The 22,463-nt window shown below is 44.1% G+C and overlaps 1 protein-coding gene across 5 annotated transcripts in view; it reads right to left on the bottom strand.

Annotated features, from left to right (window-relative positions):
• The window catches only part of FYCO1 (FYVE and coiled-coil domain autophagy adaptor 1), a 733,597-nt gene that overhangs the window by 586,988 nt on the left and 124,146 nt on the right, over nucleotides 1-22,463 (bottom strand). Inside the window, exon 1 of one of the 5 annotated variants that reach the window (XM_069216438.1) lies at nucleotides 189-276. The exons of the other annotated variants lie outside the window; for them this stretch is intronic. The gene's annotated coding sequence lies outside the window, so the exon portion shown is untranslated. Of the gene's footprint in view, nucleotides 1-188; nucleotides 277-22,463 lie in introns of those variants that run through there. 5 annotated transcript variants of the gene reach the window in all.

The following is a 22,463-nucleotide window of genomic DNA, read 5'->3' on the forward strand; positions in this document are numbered from 1 at the left end:
CAGCCTGTACTAATTCATCTCCAAATGCATGAAGGATGAGGGAGAAGGTCTGTAGTAGTGCATATTCAAAAGGTAAACTTGTGAATTAATTTAGACAAGTAAATTTACTCTAACACTTTGTAGTGAATATACTTCTTTTCACTATTTACCATTTTCAAGTGCAAATTTACTGTAAAGTGTAGACTTACATATCCCCATCCACGGAATTCTGAAGATGAAGACTGATTTACTAGTGCAAAGTTTCTACTAGCATCTTTTCATGCATAGGCGGAGATTTCCACCCCCACCCCTGCAAAGTATAGAGAAAAGTAAAAAAAAACAACAAAAAAAGTGTTAAACTTAAAAACAAAAAATGCTCAAAATATTTTTATGCTAAACATTATTTCAACCTATTTTTATATATTTATATATAGAAGAAAATACAAAAATGGTACAGAATATTAACTTTAATTTTGAATTAAATATTGAATGAATTTGAAGATTTAAACAAATTAAAAACAAAGTAGGATTCAATACAAAAACATGGAAAGAAACATGTTTATTTGTATTTACTATACAGTAAAAACTACTAAAAATATGTATATAAAATATATAAATTATTAACATAAATGTAATTATTTTTTAAGTATTTTAATGTTACATTTATATTTAAGACTAAAAATGGTTATTAAAATATTTTGTAATAAAATAATTAGAATGTATTGGTTATTAGTATTCAAATATATGAAAAATGTCACTTACCCAGTGTACATCTGTCCGTGGCATGAGACGCTGCAGATTCACATGCTGTGCACATCCCGCCATCTAGTGTTGGGCTCGGAGTGTTACAAGTTGTTTTTCTTCGAAGAAGTCTTTTCGAGTCCTTTAGACTCCATTGCGCATGGGCGTCGACTCCATCTTAGATTGTTTTCCCCGCAGAGGGTGAGGTAGGAGTTGTGTATATAGTAATAGTGCCCATGCAATGGAGTAAGTATGTATGTACATAATGTGACTAAAAGTGATATATTTACAAATTTACAAATGTACAAGTTTAATTTTTTGCTACAGGCTCCGGGGAGGTGGGAGGGCGCATGTGAATCTGCAGCGTCTCATGCCACGAACAGATGTACACTGGGTAAGTGACATTTTCCGTTCGATGGCATGTGTAGCTGCAGATACACATGCTGTGCATAGACTAGTAAGCAGTTATCTCCCCAAAAGCGGTGGTTTAGCCTGTAGGATGTGAAGTTGTTTGAAATAATGTCCGTAATACTGCTTGTCCTACTGTGGCTTGCTGTGTTGTTAACACATCCACGCAGTAATGCTTGGTAAATGTATGAGGCATAGACCATGTGGCTGCCTTACAGATTTCAGTCAATGGTATGTTTCCTAGAAATGCCATGGTGGCACCCTTCTTTCTAGTGGAGTGTGCCTTTGGTGTAATATGCAGTTTTATTTTTGCTTTTATATAACAGGCTTGAATACATTTAACTATCCATCTGGCAATGCCTTGTTTGGATATTGGATTCCCTGTATGAGGTTTTTGGAAAGCAACAAACAATTGTTTTGTTTTGCGAATTTGTTTGGTTCTATCAATGTAGTACATTAGTGCCCTTTTGATGTCTAATGTATGTAATGCTCTCTCAGCTACAGAATCTGGTTCTGGAAAGAACACTGGGCGTTCCACTGTTTAATTTAAGTGGAACGGTGATATAACTTTAGGTAAGAATTTAGGATTTGTGCGTAGAACTACTTTATGTTTGTGTATTTGTATAAAGGGTTCTTGTATGGTAAAGGCTTGTATTTCACTTACTCTTCTGAGATATGTGATAGCTATTAGAAAGGCTACTTTCCAGGTTAGGTACTGTATCTCACATGAGTGCATGGGTTCAAATGGTGGACCCATGAGTCGTGTTAATACGATGTTGAGGTTCCACGAAGGAACTGGTGGTGTTCTTGGTGGGATAATCCTTTTCAGACCTTCCATAAATGCTTTTATGACTGGGATTCTGAATAATGAAGTTGAATGCGTAATTCGCAGATAAGCGTAAATTGCTGTTAGATGTATTTTAATGGATGAGAAAGCTAACTTGGACTTTTGTAAGTGTAGTAGGTAGCTTATGATGTTTTTTGCAGATGAGTGTAATGGTTGGATTTGCTTATTATGGCAGTAATAAACAAACCTTTTCCATTTATTTGCATAGCAATGTCTTGTAGTAGGTTTTCTAGCCTGTTTCATGACCTCCATACATTCTTGTGTAAGGTCTAGGGGTCCGAATTCTAAGACTTCAGGAGCCAGATTGCTAGATTGAGCGATGCTGGACTCGGGTGTCTGATCTGCTGTTTGTGTTGAGTTAACAGATCTGGTCTGTTTGGTAGTTTGATATGAGGCACTACTGACAGGTCTAATAATGTTGTGTACCAAGGTTGTCGTGTCCAAGTTGGTGCTATTAGTATTAGTTTGAGTTTGTTTTGACTCAACTTGTTTACAAGATACGGAAGGAGTGGGAGGGGGGGAAAAGCGTAAGCAAATATCCCTGACCAACTCATCCATAACGCATTGCCTTTGGAGTGAGGCTGTGGGTACCTGGATGCAAAGTTTTGGCATTTTGCGTTTTGTTTTGTTACGAATAGGTCTATTTGCGGTGTTCCCCACTTTTGGAAGTAAGTTTGCAGTATCTGGGGATGAATTTCCCGTTCGTGGATCTGTTGGTGATCCCGAGAGAGATTGTCGGCTAACTGGTTTTGAATTCCTGGTATGAATTGCGCTACTAGGCGAATGTGGTTGTGAATCGCCCAATGCCATATTTTTTGAGCTAAGAGACACAATTGTGTCGAGTGTGTCCCTCCCTGTTTGTTCAGATAATACATTGTTGTCATGTTGTCTGTTTTGACAAGAATGTGTTTGTGGGTTATTAGTGGTTGAAATGCTTTCAACGCTAGAAATACTGCTAGTAGTTCTAAGTGATTTATATGAAGTTGTTTCTGTTGAGTGTCCCATTGTCCCTGGATGCTGTGTTGGTTGAGGTGTGCTCCCCATCCTACCATGGAGCATCTGTTGTGATCATGTATTGAGGCACTGGGTCATGGAAAGGCCGCCCTTGGTTTAAATTGATAGTATTCCACCATTGAAGCGAGGTGTATGTTTGGCGGTCTATCAACACTAGATCTTGAAGTTGACCCTGTGCTTGTGACCATTGTGATGCTAGACACTGTTGTAAGGTCCGCATGTGTAATCTTGCGTTTGGGACAATGGCTATGCATGAGGACATCATGCCTAGTAGTTTCATCACTAATTTTACCTGGAACTTTTGGTTTGGGTGCATGGCCTGTATTACATTTTGGAATGCCTGTACCCTTTGTGGACATGGAGTGCCAATCCCTTTTTTTGTGTTGATTGTTGCTCCTAAGTACTGTTGTATTTGACACAGCTGTAGGTGTGATTTTTGGTAGTTGAGTGAGAACCCTAGCTTGTGAAGGGTTTCTATAATGTATTTTGTGTGTTGAGAACACGGTTCTTGCATATTGGTTTTGATTAACCAATTGTCCAGATAAGGGAACACATGTATTTGCTGTCTTCTGATATGAGCTGCCACTACGTCAAGGCATTTTGAAAAGACTCTTGACGCTGTTGTTATCCCAAATGGCAACACTTTGAACTGGTAATGTATCCCTTGGATTACAAACCTTAAGTATTTTCTGTGGGAAGGATGTATGGGTATATGGAAATACGCATCCTTGAGGTCTAATGTTGTCATGTAATCTTGTTGTTTGAGCAAGGGGATTATGTCTTGAAGTGTCACCATGTGAAAGTGATCTGATTTGATGTAAAGATTTAGTGTTCTGAGATCTAAGATGGGTCTTAGAGTTTTGTCTTTTTTGGGTATGAGAAAGTACAGGGAGTAAACACCCGTTCCTTTCTGATGATTGGGTACTAGTTCTATTGCATCTTTTTGCAACAGCGCTTGGACCTCTAGCTGTAATAGATCCATGTGTTGTTTGGACATGTTGTGTGTTTTTGGTGGCACATTTGGTGGAAATTGTAGGAATTCTATGCAATAACCATGTTGGATAATGGCTAGAACCCACGTGTCTGTTGTTATTTCTTCCCAGTTTTGGTAAAATGCTGTTAGTCTCCCCCCCACTGGTGTCATGTGTTGGGGATTTGTGACACTGAAGTCACTGTTTATTTTGAGTGGTCTTGGGACTTTGGAACTTTCCCCTAGTTTTAGCGAACTGTCCACCTCTGTATTATCCCCGAAAACTTCCTCTCTGATACTGGCTCTGGTATGTGGTTCTGGTTTGTGAGGTTGAGGATTCTGTGCTTTGTCCCCGAAACCCCCCTCTAAATGGTGTTTTCCGAAATGTGCCACTGCCCGGTGGGGAGTAGAGCGCGCCCATGGCCTTGGCCGAATCTGTGTCCTTTTTAAGTTTCTCGATACCAGTGTCCACCTCCGGCCCAAACAACTGCTGTCCATTAAAAGGCATATTAAGCACCGCCTATTGAATTTCGGGCTTGAATCCTGAGGTGCGTAGCCATGCGTGTCTCCGTATGGTGACCGCTGTATTTACAGTCCTTGGAGCTGTGTCTGCTGCATCCATTGCCGACCGTATCTGGTTATCAGAGATAATTTGGCCCTCTTCCACCACCTGTTGTGCACGCTTTTGGAATTCTTTGGGTAGATGTTCTATGAAGTGTTGCATTTCATCCCAATGAGCTCTATCGTATCTCGATAGCAGGGCGTTTGAATTGGCAATGCGCCATTGGTTGGCTGCTTGTGCCGCAACTCTTTTCCCTGCTGTGTCGAACTTGCGACTTTCCTTTTCGGGTGGTGGTGCATCTCCTGAGGTGTGTGATTTGGCCCTTTTGTGAGCTGCACCTACTACCATTGAGTCCGGTGTCAATTGTTGCGTGATATACACAGGGTCTGTTGGGGGAGGTTTGTACTTTTTCTCCACCCTAGGAGTGATGGCCCTGCCTTTCACAGGCTCTTGAAATACTTGCTTTGCATGTTTCAACATTCCTGGTAACATAGGACGACTCTGGTACTGACTATGTGTGGACGACAGAGTATTAAAGAAAAAGTCATCTTCAATTGGTTCTGCGTGCAGGGTGACATTGTGAAATGCGGCTGCTCTGGACACCACCTGTGTGTAAGCCGTACTGTCTTCAGGTGGTGATGGTCTTGCTGGATAACTATCAGGACTGTTGTCTGTAACAGGCACATCATAAAGATCCCATGCATCAAGATCATCTTGGCTCATCCCTGTGTGCGTTGGAGACTGCATCATCGGTGGGGTAGCCATTGGTGATGGTTGTGGTGAGCGATGTGGTGATGGTGGCGGGGTTACTTGTTTTGCCACCTTTGCCTGTGATTGTTTGTCTTTTTCTTGGAAAGCAAGTTTCTTTTTCATTCGGATTAGAGGGAGAGTACTGATTTCTCCTGTCTCCTTTTGAATGTGGAGCCTTCTCTGTGTGTAATCTGGCTCCCCTGCTTCTAGCTCCTGTCCGAATTTGTGTCCTTGCATTTGTGAGGATAGGCCTTGTTCCTCAGCGTAGGAACTTGGTTTCGGCTCCAAAGCCGGATGTTTCGGTATCAAAACCTTTTCAACCGTCTTTTTCGGCTCCAAAGACTTTTTTGGCTTTCGGTGTTCCGATATCTCGGTGCCGACTTATTTCGGTGCCGGTATCTCGATGTCGAGATTGCTCTGACCCGGTGTCTCGGTGTCGAGTCTGTTCTGTGCCGGTATCTCGACCTGAGTCGGATGACTTCGACACATGTGTGCCCTTTTTCGGTGCCGATGGACGGTCACCTAATTTTCGGGTTAAGCCATGGCCTGTCGGCGGTGGCGTCCCCTGGGCTTTAATGTATTTTCCGTGAGTTTTGGCCAGGGGTGTTTTACTCACGGTTTTCGGCGTCTGTTCGGTTTTGGCCTCGTCCGAGTCAGCAATGTAGAAAGTTTCTTCTTCCTCCAAGCCTTGGTGTCCTGATGGCGCCAACGCCATTTGAAGTCTTCTTGCTCTCCGGTCCCTTAGCGTTTTCCTCAACCGAAACGCTCGACAGGCCTCGCAGGTATCCTCTTTGTGTTCGGGAGACAAACACAAATTACAGACCAAATGCTGATCTGTGTAAGGATACTTGTTGTGGCATTCGGGGCAGAAGCGGAATGGGGTCCGTTCCATTAGCCTTGAAGACGCACGTGGTCGGGCAGACCAGGCCCCGCCGGGGAATCGAAACCCCGAAGGGCCACCGGAGCTCTTCCAAATTCGGTGTCGATCTGCGTTAACTCACCCGATACCGAACGCAAACAATACCGTTGAATTTTCTGAGATTTAACAAACTTTCCGAACCGAAACACGGAGCGAAGAGGAACACGTCTGAACCCGATGGCGGAAAGAAAACAATCTAAGATGGAGTCTACGCCCATGCGCAATGGAGTCGAAAGGGGAGGATTCCCTCGATCTCGTGACTCAAAAAGACTTCTTCGAAGAAAAACAACTTGTAACACTCCGAGCCCAACACTAGATGGCGGGATGTGCACAGCATGTGTATCTGCAGCTACACATGCCATCGAACATATATATATATATATATATATATATTGTTTTGTTTTTATAAGATGTTAAAATAAACTAATTTATTTTTAAATTATTTCCAATAGGGTGTCGTTTTAGGTACCTGCCTCCTTTATTTTGTATGGAAGGGTGTTGCAGTCCCTGTGGTTAGCTGTGTGTGGTGCTGGACTAACTTCAGATCTGAGCTGGAAAACATTTACTACAGCTTGGATCTTTTTTAGGCTTTAATAACTTTAGTAAAGTTTGTGAACAGAAATGGGGTTCCATTTTTCTGAATGAGTGTATATCCCTCCATTAACCTCTCATTTTCCCTTGTGTAACTTTTCCTTGCTCCTCCTTAAATTCCTCCCCATTTCCAGCCACTCCCTCCTGCACTACCCACCTTTACTACTAAAACATAGGCATATATGTGCAGTGACCTCCACAGTCAGGGTGGAGATTCCCACACATAGAGAGGTAGAGATCTACGCATGTAGGTTTGTGGACAGCATTTTGCAGTATGTCACAGTACTACAATAGTTCTACTAAACATGCTACAAAATGCAGTTTGTGACTAAGCCCTTGTATGTTGAGCAGGCCCTTATCCTAACTACACTGCAAAAATGCTAGCTCTGAATTGTAGTAAATCCAAAACATGCTGCAGATAGATACTGGGACCATGACTGTAAAAGAACATCGACTTAACCTCTTCAAACTCTCTTATTAACTGACCCAGGGCCTGATTTAGAGGTTGGCAGACAAGTTACTCTGTCACAAACTTGACGGATATCTCATCCGCTGTATTACGATACCCATACATTATGATGGGATCGTAATAAAGCAGAAGGGATATCTGTCAAGTTTGTGACAGAGCACCCCATCCACCAAACTCTAAAGCAGGCACTCATACCCTAAAAAACACTGATTAAGTATTGCATTAATACACTGTGGTGCAGCCCAGGGGGTGGGGTGAGGCATGTTTGATATAAAGCAGAACATGTGAAGAACAGACTAAATAAAAAGGCATAGGCTTCAAACTGTTTAATTACAGACTTTTCTTCTTTAAAGTGAAACACATGTGGAGGCACCTGTTACAACATTTGCAACGCTAAAGCATTCGAAATCCATTCACTGACATAATACGGCTATACTTTTCAGTGCTGCAAATATTTGTAGAAGTCTCCTGTTACACCAAACACAAGTTATGACTCTTAGAAGCTTCAATACATCTTGCATCTGAGGTGCCATTTAGAGGATTACCCTCCAAAACTAGAATTCAAAAAGACTAATCTGTAAAATTATTTGAAGTAGCTTAAGATGTATACAAAAAACCCTGACTTTACTTCTTCTATCTGCTCAGTGTCATTTGCAGTATTAATTTTTCTTCTTCATTCCTATCCTCTTTAAATCATCACTCCATAAGACAATGTAAGATGCCTAAACTATAGAAACTGCTAGGGTTAGAACACAGCAAAATTAAATCTGCCATCTGTCGGATTTCATTGTTGCCTTACTTAGCTAAATTTCCCCAAAAATGGTTTCCTGGCCAGTTTTTTTGTTGAAACTAACAACATTTTGCATACTTATCAGGCATGTTTCAATCTAGTTCATAGTACTGAACTAGTTTTCACCCCAGAACTAGACGGCATCCAAAGGCTGGTCCACATTGATGGTGTTGGGGCCTAGTCTTTCTTGACTTCTATGCAGCCTTCAGCATCATCATGCTTGTTTTCCATGAAGAGTGAAGGACATTGACAGTGAAAACATCACTCTCAGAGGGCTACAGTAATTTGTGACAAATTGCTATCAGACCACTTTTCTCCCACTTCTTCAGTCTCAGACAAGGTACATCAACTGTGGTCCTGCTCAGGAATCTGTATCTGTTCTCTCCACATTCTTGTGAAACAGCAATATGTTGCTCTGGCTTAGCTTTTATACACAAGGTGGGGTAAAATATGACATGTATGGAGATAACACACAGCTGATATTTATGCTTTCCACTGACCAGGTCTCCACTGCCTGCTTATCTCTAGCACAAAAAGCTGTCACGTAAGTGCTAACGACCAAGCTGGTGGGTGGCCATAAACTTTCCAAAACTGAGTCCAGCAAAAACAGAGCTCATTATCACTAGGAATGTCAATGGTAAATTAAATTCCCCATCACCTCCTGCCAATGTTGGCTACAACTTATGCACCATTAACAATGATCTAGAATATTTGCCCATATGTGATCCCTTAACTGGATCCCTTTAAAACAACTCTGGGCCTCATTACGAGTTTGGCGGCCCGACAAGTGTACTGCCAAACTCATGGGGAAGATGCCACAGTCATACCAGTAGCATTCCCCCAAGTGTATTACAATGTTCCTGCCGGAATGACCAGCAGGAACTTTGTATTACGCGTTCCCATCTGGCTGACAAGCGGGGACAGTGCTACGGTATTGGCCTTGGCTCCCTTAAGTAAGCCAAGGCTAATACCATAGCACACGAGCACCATCGGAATGTGTACTATCTGCAAAGCAGACAGTGAGCTTCTGATGGTGCTGGGAAGGGGGGCCATGCATAGGCAGTGCAGGGGCCCCCATGTAGCCTCCTCTCCTCCCCCCCGGCATTGGCTTCTTTTCATGCGGGGTCCCCGCCATTGAAAAGGTGGGGGAAAGTTGAGTTGTAATCAGCATGCTTGCGCTAAGTTCAGTGCTGCAGTTGCTGAGTACAACTCAGACCCCACCACCCCATTGGGAACAATGTTCCTGGTGGTGACAGCAGTCTTTAGGCGGGTCCGCCTGCCAGTATTGTAATGTCACTGTCAGACCGCCTGGAGTGCAGTGGTCAGTCCGTCACCATGAGTGTGGCAGTCCTCGGACTGCCACATTCAAAATGAGGCCCTTTGTCTCTTTAAGGCACTGTGCCTCTGTCATCGAGCAATATATTCTGAAGCCCACCCTAACTACTTTCTTCTTTTCCTGAATACTGCTCTCTCAGGCTTCTTCAGTCCTCTTACATGCCCTTATTGCACATTCCAAAAATATATCAGGCGAGGAGGGTTGGCAGAGACTTTGTTTACCTGAAGGAAAAAGTGTGGAATAATTTACACATTCGTTTGGCTACGTTCTTATTACTCTTCTGGAAGCTCTTCCTGGATGACAGCATGCTTTACGAATTTTGCAACCAATCCATCATCAGCACCTCAAGCAAAACAGCTAACACTTCTCACAAAGTATGTACTACCAATGCACAGTCTCCAGTCAAACATACGCACTTCCTCTGCACAGGTTTGAGTGCTAAAATGCCAGAGTACTGGCAGTGAGGCAGTAAAAATGTGTTACACAACATCACACAGCCTTCCAGGATAAAGTAATGTATTGGCTATAGTTGACAAATATAAATAGTATTAGTATTCATCTGTAAAGTTACAAAAGGCATAGAGAGTAACACAGAGATACAAGTACAAAAAACACAATTCATTTGCTAACATACAATAGTGTTATGTCTTATGCTCATGGATATGATTCAGTGATCAGGATACAATGAAATTATTAGTGTATTATATGATAACATTTTCATTTAAACTAGATTTGGTCTTGAAAAAGGTGGTTTTTGTTGGACCATAGAAGAGACTTTCTATGTAAACAGGACCTCCACACATCTTAGGTAACCATAAGCTTTCAAGCAATTAAGAGCCTCAGGTCCACTTGGAAAATGTTAACACTTCGACATTCGTACAAGAGATCCATGGGTCATCAAAAGGACGAATGTTATAGGCAGCAAGACTTAAATATATTTTCTCATTTACTACTTTTATTATTACCAGCTAATCAAGATGTGGAACATATATTCAGAGTAAAAAAGGTCCTTAGCCCTATTAGGCATAACACACAATCCTGTGAATAATACTCAATCGTCAGTTTACAGGCCTGGTCAATATTCACAACAAGTGCTTACACCAACTGGCCATGAGGCAGAAGATCAAGTGAATTCCTAATTGGAGTATTTACCTTTCCTCTTACATGTCCCAGCACACTGTAATTTTTGGCACTAGCTGCATGAAAAATCACAAAATGCAGTGGCATCACAAGTGGCTGAAGTATCAATGATCCAAAATTATACTGCCTAGGTCTACCTGCCAAGTACGCTGGTGTTATTACTATTTGCAAGAATCTCTAGAAATAAGCCTTCAATATGGCTACATACAGCAAATGAATCTCTCAATGAAAACTGGCTCTGATACAGCATCTTTGTGTATCATCTGTGTGGTCGGACTGAGGGGGATGGAGCACACAGTGGATTATCATGTGGAAAATGCATAGGGAAATTCTGGAGTAAGTCGGGAGTAAATAAAAAGCAAGTCGAACCTACTCATTTAAAAGTCTTTGTGAAGCAGGCTAACAGAGTTTGTTTTTTCAAATGTTGGTAATTAAATCAATACTATCACCATACCCATGAAGATGTTAAAGAGACCTTGGAAATATGCACCATGTCAAGTCTTTATACACCTTTGAGTATATATTGGAGTGCCTCTCATGTGAGGCAACACAACAACTGAGAACTTAAAAAGACTGAAATGTATTGGCAAACCATACATGTTTCTCAAACAAAAAGTGAGAAATCACATTGCTTTATTCTGTCTTGGATCATTTACGAGTAGAATCAGGCTCAAACTTTGGCAAGAATCAACTACAGAAATAATACCTCAGGATAACACAACCAAACCTAGAAACAAATTACAAAAAAGGGAGACTACACATAGTTTTTCATGGTTTAATAAAGAACTGAAAGAAGAGAAAAAGGGAATTTTCAGAACAGTTACATATCAACTGAAAAATCCATTGGATGTAAATCTAACACTAAGAGTGAAAAAAATGAAATAAACTGACAAAAATGCAATTTCGAGTGGCTCGAGGAGCCTCAACAGACTTTTTTCTCCCTCACTATTTTCCCGCTCTCCTGTGTCCTGCTCCCGCATCCCCCTCTCCTAATTCCCACTCTCCTTCCTCCCCAGTGCTTCTCCTCCCCTCCCAGGATCTACTCAATGGAGGCCACAGCACGGCTTCGCTGGCGGCGCATCAAAGGCAAGCCCATCTACCCCCCTCCATGCCTGGACCGTGCCCAGTTCCAGGAATTCTGGAGCTCCAGACTCCCACAGGTACTTTGCCGCTGATCTTCTACCCTAGACCCCAGTGGCAGCAACAGTCAGTTCACCTCCACTCGAGGACCAATCACCTCTGCAGGATACCGCACATCGCCATTTGCGCTGGCCAGGACCCCACAAGATCAATTCAGATGCCTCCTGCTCAATGCCAGATCTCTCTGCAAATATGCCACTGGAATCTGGGACACCATCTCCACCCTTGCCCCGATGTAACCTTCCTCACAGAGATCTGGCTGACTTTGCTACGGCAACAGCCATCAGCTACCAGATGAAACACTGCGACTGCACCAACAGACATGGATGTGGCATCGCCGTCATACACAAGTAATCAATCACCTGCACCATCAGCGACGACCAGACTAAACCAATTATGGAACACATGAATTCCAGCTTTGCACCGATAATAACACCACCATCAAAGGCACCCTCACATACAGATAGTCAAGACCATGGACTGGAATCAGCAACACCATCACTAGATTCATAACCCCGCTCGCCATCGAATCCGAAAACTACATCTTCCTGGGAAACCTCAACTTCTACTTAGACGACCCCACTGACATTGACTACACTGATCTCCTGGATTGACTGGACAACATCAGCCTCAAGGAGCAGTCACTGACCCAGCGCACAAAGCAGGACACATGCTGGACCCCATCTTCATGTCTAGCAACAGAATCAGACACAACCACACCTTGGATCTCACCTGGTCAGACCACTTCACCATCTCCGGACATGCCCGCACCATTATCAACCATCACAGCGCTCCCTTTTGCAGCTGGTCCAAGGTCACTTAGCAACAATAGACTGAGGGCCTCTGTACCACACAGGCCAAAGGCATCACCAACCTTCAACAACTGGTTCACCAGTGCCACTGACCAAGTCGCTCCCACGAAAACAGCCAAAATGCACAGACCATCCAAACAAGCAAACTGGCACTCCTCCAAACATGGCACATCAAAACACAGGTGCAAACAACTTGAAAGAAGATGGTGCACCAGGAGAAACCAAATTGACAGCCCTCAACAACTACCATCGATGGATCAGAGTGGCAAAGAGGGAGGTCCTGACTCACCGGATCGACACCAGCAGCACCCAAACCAAGGAACTCTTTACCATCATCAAAGACTTAACCTGCCCCTCAACCACCAAAACCTCAATCCTCTTATCACAGGAACTCTGCATTGTCCTCATCAACCATTTCCACAACAAGATAGCCACCATCTAGAAAAACCTCAAACCTCCGAACCCCTCAGCCTCCAACTGACCACCAAAGCGGACCAGTCGCTCACTGCATGGAAACAACTCAGCCCATCGAACACCACCACCCTTATGAACTCCATCCAGAGAACCCAAAAACCCCTGTCCCCACTGACTCTTCAACCTCAGAAGAGACGAGATCAGCCGCCAACTCACCACCATCATCAATGCTTTGCTAACCACTGCCACCTTTCCCAACACCTGGAAACACACCAAGGTCAGACCCTTCTCAAGAAAACCCTCTGCAGACCCTGACAAATTGCCGAACAACCATCCCATATCACTGCTCCCGTTCCCCACCAAAGTCCTGGAGAAGGCTATCAACAGCCAACTCACTTGACAAAAAAACCTACTAGACCCCTCCCAATTAGGATACAGAACCAACCACAGCACAGAGGAAGCTCTGATCACTGCAACAGACGACATCCGTACCCTACTCGATAGAAAAGAATCAGCAGTCCTGACCCTGCTTGATCTCTCCGCCGCCTTCGACATAGTCCCCCCCTACACACTCATCAATCGCCTGTGCCAGATTTGTATAACAGATGATGCGCTCAGATGAATGGCATCTTTTCTCACAGGACGCATCCAGAATGTCCACGTCCCTCCCTTTACATCGCAAGCCAAGCACAACATCTGCGGCGTTCCCCAAGGCTTATCCCTCAGTCCAACACTCTTCAACATTTACATGACACTACTCACAGACATCGGCAGATCGCACAGCATCAATATCATCTTCGACACCAACGACACTCATCTCATCCTCTCCTCACTTCCGACCCCATCTCAACAAAGACTACCACAACTGCATGAAGAACGTCTCAGCATGGACAACTGCCTAAAGCTCAACATGGACAAGACAGAAGTTCTCATCTTGATCAAAAACACCATCCTCTGGAATGACTCTTGGTGGATGTCTTATCTCACACCCACACCCACACCAAAAGACCATGTCCGCAACCTCAGCAACATCCTAGACAGTGAACTCCCCATGAAATATCATGTCAATGCCATCTCCTCAGCCTGCTTCCACATGCTCTGCAAAATCTTCAAGTGGCTCCCCATCAACATCAGGAAGACATAAACGCATGCCCTCATCACCAGCTGACTGGACTACGGCAACACACTGTGTGCAGGTAAATGCTCCAGATGATCCAGAACGCAGCTGCCAGACTGATCCTCAACCTGCCCAAGAGAACCCACATCACCCAGCACCTGAAAGACCTCCACTGGCTCCTGGTCCAGAAGAGATGCCACTTCAAGGTCCTGACCCACGCTTACAAAGCCCTCCACGACCAAGGACCCATCCTACTTGAGAAACTGTCTGCATTTCCACACTCCCAACAGGAACGTCCACACCATGCACCTGACCATCATGCAGATCCCTTGCATATGCCGCTGTCGCGTCAGAGGACGCTCCTTGTCCCATCTTGCCGCCAAAGCCTGGAACACCGGAACCTCCGCACCTTGCCCTCGCCGACCAACTTCTGGAAGGTTCTCAAGACCTGGGTCTCCAATGAGACCTACAGCAAGCACCTGGATACCCTCGCGGGTGACAAGCTGCGCTCTGCAAAAACCGATTGATTGATTGCAAAAATAAGGCCAGGGCTGATACATGAACAAAACTCAAACTGGCAAGCTATAAAATTAACTCCTGCTTGTTTTGGGTTTGAGCAACCATAAATAATCTGGATAATAACCATTTTTCTGTGCAAAACCAATGTATATCAGGAGAAAGTTGGAAAACATTTAGCATGATTTGCAACTTGACAAGCTTGTGTTGTTCATCCGAATCTATCCCACTAGAAATTTCTTCAGCTTCAAAAGCCCCACACTAAAAGCACGGTTTGCCATCAGTAAATATCGAACATCCTAAAGACTCAAAAAATCAGAAGACATGAACAATGGCTTACCAGTAGCTTTCCCCAATCACAAACAAAAGCCATTTAGCTGGAACAATATAAAGCTACAGCCTGTACAAGCTTCTACTTGGCACTCAATAGATATTCATGAACATTCTTGATTTCAGTGAAGGAAATAACTTAATGCCGACAGTGGTGATGTAATAATAGCCATTTCCTGGCTGACTTTCAGCCCTTGGAAAATGAGATTGTGTCTGCCTTCTTTTTTTTTGTCTTTTTGGGGATTCTTGTAGTGGTATGCAGCGGGGAAGGTATGTTTTGCATTCACAATGAACTGCAAGAGTAAAACTTAATTTTCTGCAGTGCCTTCCCTGCGAGGAAGGCGTAACCTGCCAAACTCTTGCCCCGGCAACAAACCACTACTAAGCAATTGTTTTATTCCAAGCATGTTCAAATGATAAATATCCTAATTAATATTCAAGGGAAGGGAATGGTTCATATAATGTCATTATTTATGATCTCACATTCATGCACATGCGACTGCGTGAGCACGCACAAACATTTAAAACATAAATATTCACACAATAGTTTATTTCTTTAAATTCCTCTCGCCCGTCTGCATTTCTGCCGTACAAATGCATCCGAGGCCGTGTGTGCTGCATGACTCAAAAGGAACAGCAGAATAATTTAAAATAGATTTTGCTACAGATGCAAAGAAGAAAATAAGGGCCAGATGTAGCAAACTTTTGCGAGTCGCAAATGGCCCGAATCGCAATTTGCGACTCCACAAAATCGGAAATGGGATGCAAAAATCCCATTTCCGAATCACAAATTGCGATGCGAGCAATTACCGACTCACAAAAATAGCGACCCCATTTTGCGACCCGCAAATAGGAAGTCGCAATTTGCGAGTCGCAAACCATATGAAATAGCCACTCGCAAATTGCGACTAGTCGCAAAAAGCCCTTTTTGCACTTCCAATTTACCACTAACTCAGAGCAGGTGGTAACCATTACCAAAGTATAAAAGGGGACCCAGAAGGCACCTGGGCCACTCAAGATGGCGGAGATATATGTGATAGCGAGGAGGAGGAGAGCCCACGCCGCAAAGCAGATGAGGAGGAGGAGCCAGAGACAGGAGAAGATATACAGAACCAGACAGACACTTTTCCAACAAACTGAGGAGGAGATCTATGATAAATACAGACTTAGCAGTGTAGCAATACTAGATTTAATAGATCTACTCAATCCGCAGCTTCAATGCCAGACTGTGCGCGGCAGCGCCATCCCCACACATGTGCAAGTGCTATGCTCACTGCACCTCTTGGCCTCGGGTAGTTATCAGGGGGTGATTGCCGTGGCAGGTGGGGTATCCCAAAGTGCACTCTCACGGTTCTTCAGAGCATTCCTAGATGCCATACTAACACACATGTCCAGATACATATACCTACCCAGGAATGAGGCAAAAATCAACAGCACCAAGTTGGAATTCTACAGAATTGCCAACTTCCCTCATGTAATAGGGTGTGTAGACGGGACACATATACAAATCTGCCCTCCTGCAAATCTGGAATATCTGTTCCGCAACCGGAAGTGTACCCACTCACTGAACATCCAGGTGGTATGTGACGCCCATTATGTTATAACTGACCTGGTAGCAAAATTTACAGGGAGTACACATGACTCCTACATTTTCAGGCACAGTGGGATACCCCAACGCCTTGAACGTGGGGAGTTTGGAGATGGATATCTCCTAGGTATAGCTGAATACACCTTGCAGACATACACACAGGTCAATGTGGAACCCATCCATGCCCAGCTAACATTGTTCATTTTTACCAAACAGGTGACAGTGCATATGCACTACAACCATGGATACTTACCCCGTACTTAACACCCAGCAATGAGAATGAGAGGCGATACAACAGTGCACATAGGAGGACCCAAAATGTTATAGAGGACCTTTGGACTGTTGAAGACAAGATTCAGATGCCTCCAAAGAAGTGGAGGTGCCCTCCAGTATGCCCCAATAACAGCATTTAAGATAGTTGGCGCATGCGCTATACTGCACAACATTGCCACCAGACGTGGGCTACATATCAACCCTGAAGACCCAGAGTCGGAGGATGACGAGCAAGAGCTACCACATCGCCATCATGGGGAAAGAAGCATTGCAAGTCAAGGCAGACAGAGACGGGACCACATTGCAAACCAATACTTTGGAAGGTACGTGGTAACTGTCACCACACACACGAATGTCACACACAAAGAGCCCAGGTGTGAAGTGGAACAAACAAGAAATGTTATGATGTGAACCAATAAACTATTTACAGGAACTACTGATCAGGGGCTGTAAAAGTCCACCTGATATGAGGACACATTAACCTCATGTGCCCCCATTGTATGTCAGTGCGTAGCTCACACCCTACGCCGTGCTCGCCCAGTATGGCTGGTTCCTGGAGCGTCTGCAGTGCCCTGCCATGCACTCCCACTACGCAACACCCTGGTGTCTGTGGCAAATGCACTACTTATCGTAGAGCCCTCCTCACTGTCTTGCGGCGTGTCTGCCGCGCCCCTAGCCACCTGTCGTGCCTCCATCATGTCGACTGCGTGGCTAATGCATCCCAGCCCACATGCCACATTGCTGGCAAAGTGGCCAATGTCCACCTGTAGGCTGACTGTGCGGCGTGACAGCCCTGTGGTGTTTACAGCCAGCCGGACGATGGAGGCAGCCATGCGGTCTAGGCGGTGGATGAGCTGCCGGTCATGGCACCTTGCACCCTCTCTCTCCATGACAAGTTCAGCCACCAGTTGTCTGAGTGAGAGCGCAAGGTCACCTACAGTGCTGTTTAGCTGTTGTAGCTCTGTGTGGACCTGTTGCAGCCCTGTTGTTTGGTTTCTTTCCATGCGCCGCATGGCCCCTGAAATAAGTCTCATTTCCCTTGTCTGCAGGCGCTGACCATGGATGAGTGCAGCCTCGGCTGCGGAAATGGAGGCGTCCCCTACTGCTGCCTGTGACACTGTTGGGACATTGACACCTCGCCTGCGACGCAGTGGTGGTTCTGTGTCCTGTACGCTGGCACTGTGGCTGGGCCCGGGTTCTGCCTCAATCTCCAGTATGGCCACTGGTGCATCTGGAGGGGACTGTGGTTGGGTGGTGCAGGTCCCTGTGGTGGCTGCTCCTGGGTCCTGTGCTGCCTGGTGGCTGACCTGTGGCCCCTGGACGGTGTGGCTGGAGGTGGTGTCTTGTGGGAGACCTGTGGGACATAGGGAACACACTGTCAGTATCTACCATCTGTTATATGCTTCCTAATAAACTGTTGCCTATCAGCTGCCTACTTGACTACATTCCCCATAATGCACCATGCAGGTGGTTGCTACTCTGAACTGGAGCTATTTTGGTTGTGCATGCTGCTGTGTACTAGATGGGTGGGGGTATGGCAGATGTGGGTGTACATGCATGTCTCATGGTACTCATGATGGTCCTGGCGCTGACGTGTCCAGCTCTCCTATTCCGGACACTGCCTCTGGCTCCAGGGTCTCCTCCACTCTTTCCTCCAAGGGTGTGGGTGGTGGTATGGTAGATGGTCCTCCTCCAGTGCCCCTCATCTCCCGGAGGCGCTCTGCCACCCTCTCCTTGGTCTGGGAGCGCAGGTCATTCCACCTTTTCTTCAGTTCCTCAATGCTCCTGTGGCTCACACCCATTGCATTTACTTTGTCCTGGATTTCACTCCAAATCCTCCTTTTTTCCTGCTCTGGCACACTGAGGGCTGCTCTCCCAAAGAGTTCATCATGGTGCTGGCAGCATTCGTCTGTCAGCACCTCCAGTTCTTTTTCTGCAAATTTTAGCTTTCTCTTTCTGGCTGTCTCCTCCATTGTACCTGCCGTTCCTCCTGTTGGCTGTTCAGCAGTTGAAAATGGGTGTGGTCCTCCCTCCTCCCAGGTGTATTAGTAAACTTCCTGGCTGTTATGTCATCATCAAGAGCCAGGAAGTGTTTTCCAGAGTGTTCTGCTGCACCTGCATTCAATTTGCGGCACAGTCACAATTTGCGACACCCACTCGCAATTTGCGTGTTCGTTTTTAGCGTGGTCGCAAAAAGCGACCTCGCAAACAGCAGACTCGCAATCTGCGGTGCGACTTCATTTGCGAGTCGCAAAATGGATTTGTTTTTTCTTGTTGGATACCATATTGCGAGTCGGAAATTGCGAGTCGCAACGACTCGCAATTTCCGACTCGCAATTTTTTAGCTACCTACATCTGGCCCTAAATGCATTAAATGCAATGTTGAAGTCTTTCCTAAACAAGCAACACCAAGACCTTAATTTTAAAAAATCCTCTCACTTTGAAGTCAGAGAAGGAAAAGTAAACAGGTGCCCTGGGAAAACAGCATCTCACATTTGACCTCAGACTTTGAATGTACTGCAAATGTGACAAGATAAGAACAAGATTTACAGGCCTGTTTGGAGAAACAGAGTTCGGAGAGCATGCAAACATGAGCGCTTGTGTGAATACTCAAACAAAGAAAAAAGTATTTCTGAAAACAGTTCTTAAAATAGGACCAGTGGATGGACAGTAGTAAGTGGACCATGCTCTTGGGGAGGGCTAAATACAGGTAGAGGCATGACACATGCATGTCATGGAAAAATGGGGCGAAAGAATATGAGAGTGAAGATTGAGCCAGCAAATAGGAAGCCTGTGGGCGGGCTGAAGCCCACATTTTGAATACAACAGTCTCTCCGAGACAGTACATGCGCTGTCTAGCCAAGACCTAAAAAGTGCCCCTAATCTATGCCTGATAATTATCACTTAATTGCATTGATTACTATTGATATTGATTGCAAAATATTTAGCAAACTGCGTCCTACTTGATCTCGAGCTTTGGGCCACAGGACAAAATCGCATTCCTTTTACAGAAACCGGTTTTCACTCAGGAATCGAAACAGAGATCAACAGCTTAACTTCAGCCATTCTTACTACTAAATTTATTGGCAAAAACTTAATTTTATATCTGCTTTATAGACTCAAAAGCTGCATTTGATAAAGTCCAAAGGAAATTACTCTTGACAAAGCTGCATAGGTGGAATATTCAAAACTCAGAGTTACTGCACACTGAAATGGGGGTCAAGGTCAAGATAGGCAATAAGAAGCCATCTCCAGGAACATTTTAACACTGAATGGCTGCGTTCTGGCATCCATACTGCTTACCTTTTTATTGCAAACCTCTATTGCTTACTTAAACAAGTCTTTGCAGATTAATCACAAGTGGGGCATCAGCACATACAAATTTTGCAATGTGGGGTTGATACTATTCTAATTAGCAAAAGTCCAAGAGGGCTTCAAAGATTCTTAGATTGACTTTCTGCTAGAGTCTAACAAACATAATGGAAATAAATACAGATAAAACCACAACAATGATTATTGACAGAAAAATAAACAAGAAAGGATTTTGGGGATCTTTGTATCTACCTAATCACTAAACTGCAACAGTTCAAGCACATAATTACTTGGGAATTCGATTTTCACCAAGGGATGTTCAAAGACTATAAAGTAGCCCTGGAACAAAGAGTCAACTCCTTATGTCATGTGTTTAAGTCCTTACAACCAAAAAATCTGTATCTTCTGACTAAGGTAATGAAAGGTAAACTCCAACCAACTTTATAATAAGATGTAGGAGCACCGCCAGAATCATTGGTCTCATCCATAAACACACTTTTATGCATATAACAGGGTATTCTGTCTTCCACAAAATGCTTCACAAGTGCAGATCAGGTTGGAGTTTGGCCTGTGCAATAAAAAACGTAGATAGGATCTTGTAATTTGCAAAACTCATGCACAAATTAAAAGCTAGTTGTGAAAACTCACTGATTTACCAACTCTAGCAAACGATTAACTTCAAGAACCCTCCACTAAATCCATGCAATATGCAATAAAACCCCCGAGGTAAAAGAAGCAGGAGCCAATAGCACAAGCTATACTCTTCAAAAAGTTGCCAAATTAATCAGCTAAAATGCTTTTTTTGGGTGATGGACAAGAATATTTTCTGAAAATGCTAGCATGGCTGGACAGTCATGCACTCCTACACAAGCAGCCTTGTGTAAATACAGGGAGTGCAGAATTATTAGGCAAATGAGTATTTTGACCACATCATCCTCTTTATGCATGTTGTCTTACTCCAAGCTGTATAGGCTCGAAAGCCTACTACCAATTAAGCATATTAGGTGATGTGCATCTCTGTAATGAGAAGGGGTGTGGTCTAATGACATCAACACCCTATATCAGGTGTGCATAATTATTAGGCAACTTCCTTTCCTTTGGCAAAATGGGTCAAAAGAAGGACTTGACAGGCTCAGAAAAGTCAAAAATAGTGAGATATCTTGCAGAGGGATGCAGCACTCTTAAAATTGCAAAGCTTCTGAAGCGTGATCATCGAACAATCAAGCGTTTCATTCAAAATAGTCAACAGGGTCGCAAGAAGTGTGTGGAAAAACCAAGGCGCAAAATAACTGCCCATGAACTGAGAAAAGTCAAGCGTGCAGCTGCCACGATGCCACTTGCCACCAGTTTGGCCATATTTCAGAGCTGCAACATCACTGGAGTGCCCAAAAGCACAAGGTGTGCAATACTCAGAGACATGGCCAAGGTAAGAAAGGCTGAAAGACGACCACCACTGAACAAGACACACAAGCTGAAACGTCAAGACTGGGCCAAAAAATATCTCAAGACTGATTTTTCTAAGGTTTTATGGACTGATGAAATGAGAGTGAGTCTTGATGGGCCAGATGGATGGGCCCGTGGCTGGATTGGTAAAGGGCAGAGAGCTCCAGTCCGACTCAGACGCCAGCAAGGTGGAGGTGGAGTACAGGTTTGGGCTGGTATCATCAAAGATGAGCTTGTGGGGCCTTTTCGGGTTGAGGATGGAGTCAAGCTCAACTCCCAGTCCTACTGCCAGTTCCTGGAAGACACCTTCTTCAAGCAGTGGTACAGGAAGAAGTCTGCATCCTTCAAGAAAAACATGATTTTCATGCAGGACAATGCTCCATCACACGCGTCCAAGTACTCCACAGCGTGGCTGGCAAGAAAGGGTATAAAAGAAGGAAATCTAATGACATGGCCTCCTTGTTCACCTGATCTGAACCCCATTGAGAACCTGTGGTCCATCAGCAAATGTGAGATTTACAAGGAGGGAAAACAGTACACCTCTCTGAACAGTGTCTGGGAGGCTGCTGTTGCTGCTGCACGCAATGTTGATGGTGAACAGATCAAAACACTGACAGAATCCATGGATGGCAGGCTTTTGAGTGTCCTTGCAAAGAAAGGTGGCTATATTGGTCACTGATTTGTTTTTGTTTTGTTTTTGAATGTCAGAAATGTATATTTGTGAATGTTGAGATGTTATATTGGTTTCACTGGTAATGATAAATAATTGAAATGGGTATATATTTTGTTTTGTTAAGTTGCCTAATAATTATGCACAGTGATAGTCACCTGCACACACAGATATCCCCCTAACATAGCTAAAACTAAAAACAAACTAAAAACTACTTCCAAAAATATTCAGTTTTGATATTAATGAGTTTTTTGGGTTCATTGAGAACATGGTTGTTGTTCAATAATAAAATTAATCCTCAAAAATACAACTTGCCTAATAATTCTGCACTC

The sequence above is a fragment of the Pleurodeles waltl genome, chromosome 2_1 (assembly GCF_031143425.1).
Source record: "Pleurodeles waltl isolate 20211129_DDA chromosome 2_1, aPleWal1.hap1.20221129, whole genome shotgun sequence".
Lineage (NCBI taxonomy): Eukaryota > Metazoa > Chordata > Amphibia > Caudata > Salamandridae > Pleurodeles > Pleurodeles waltl.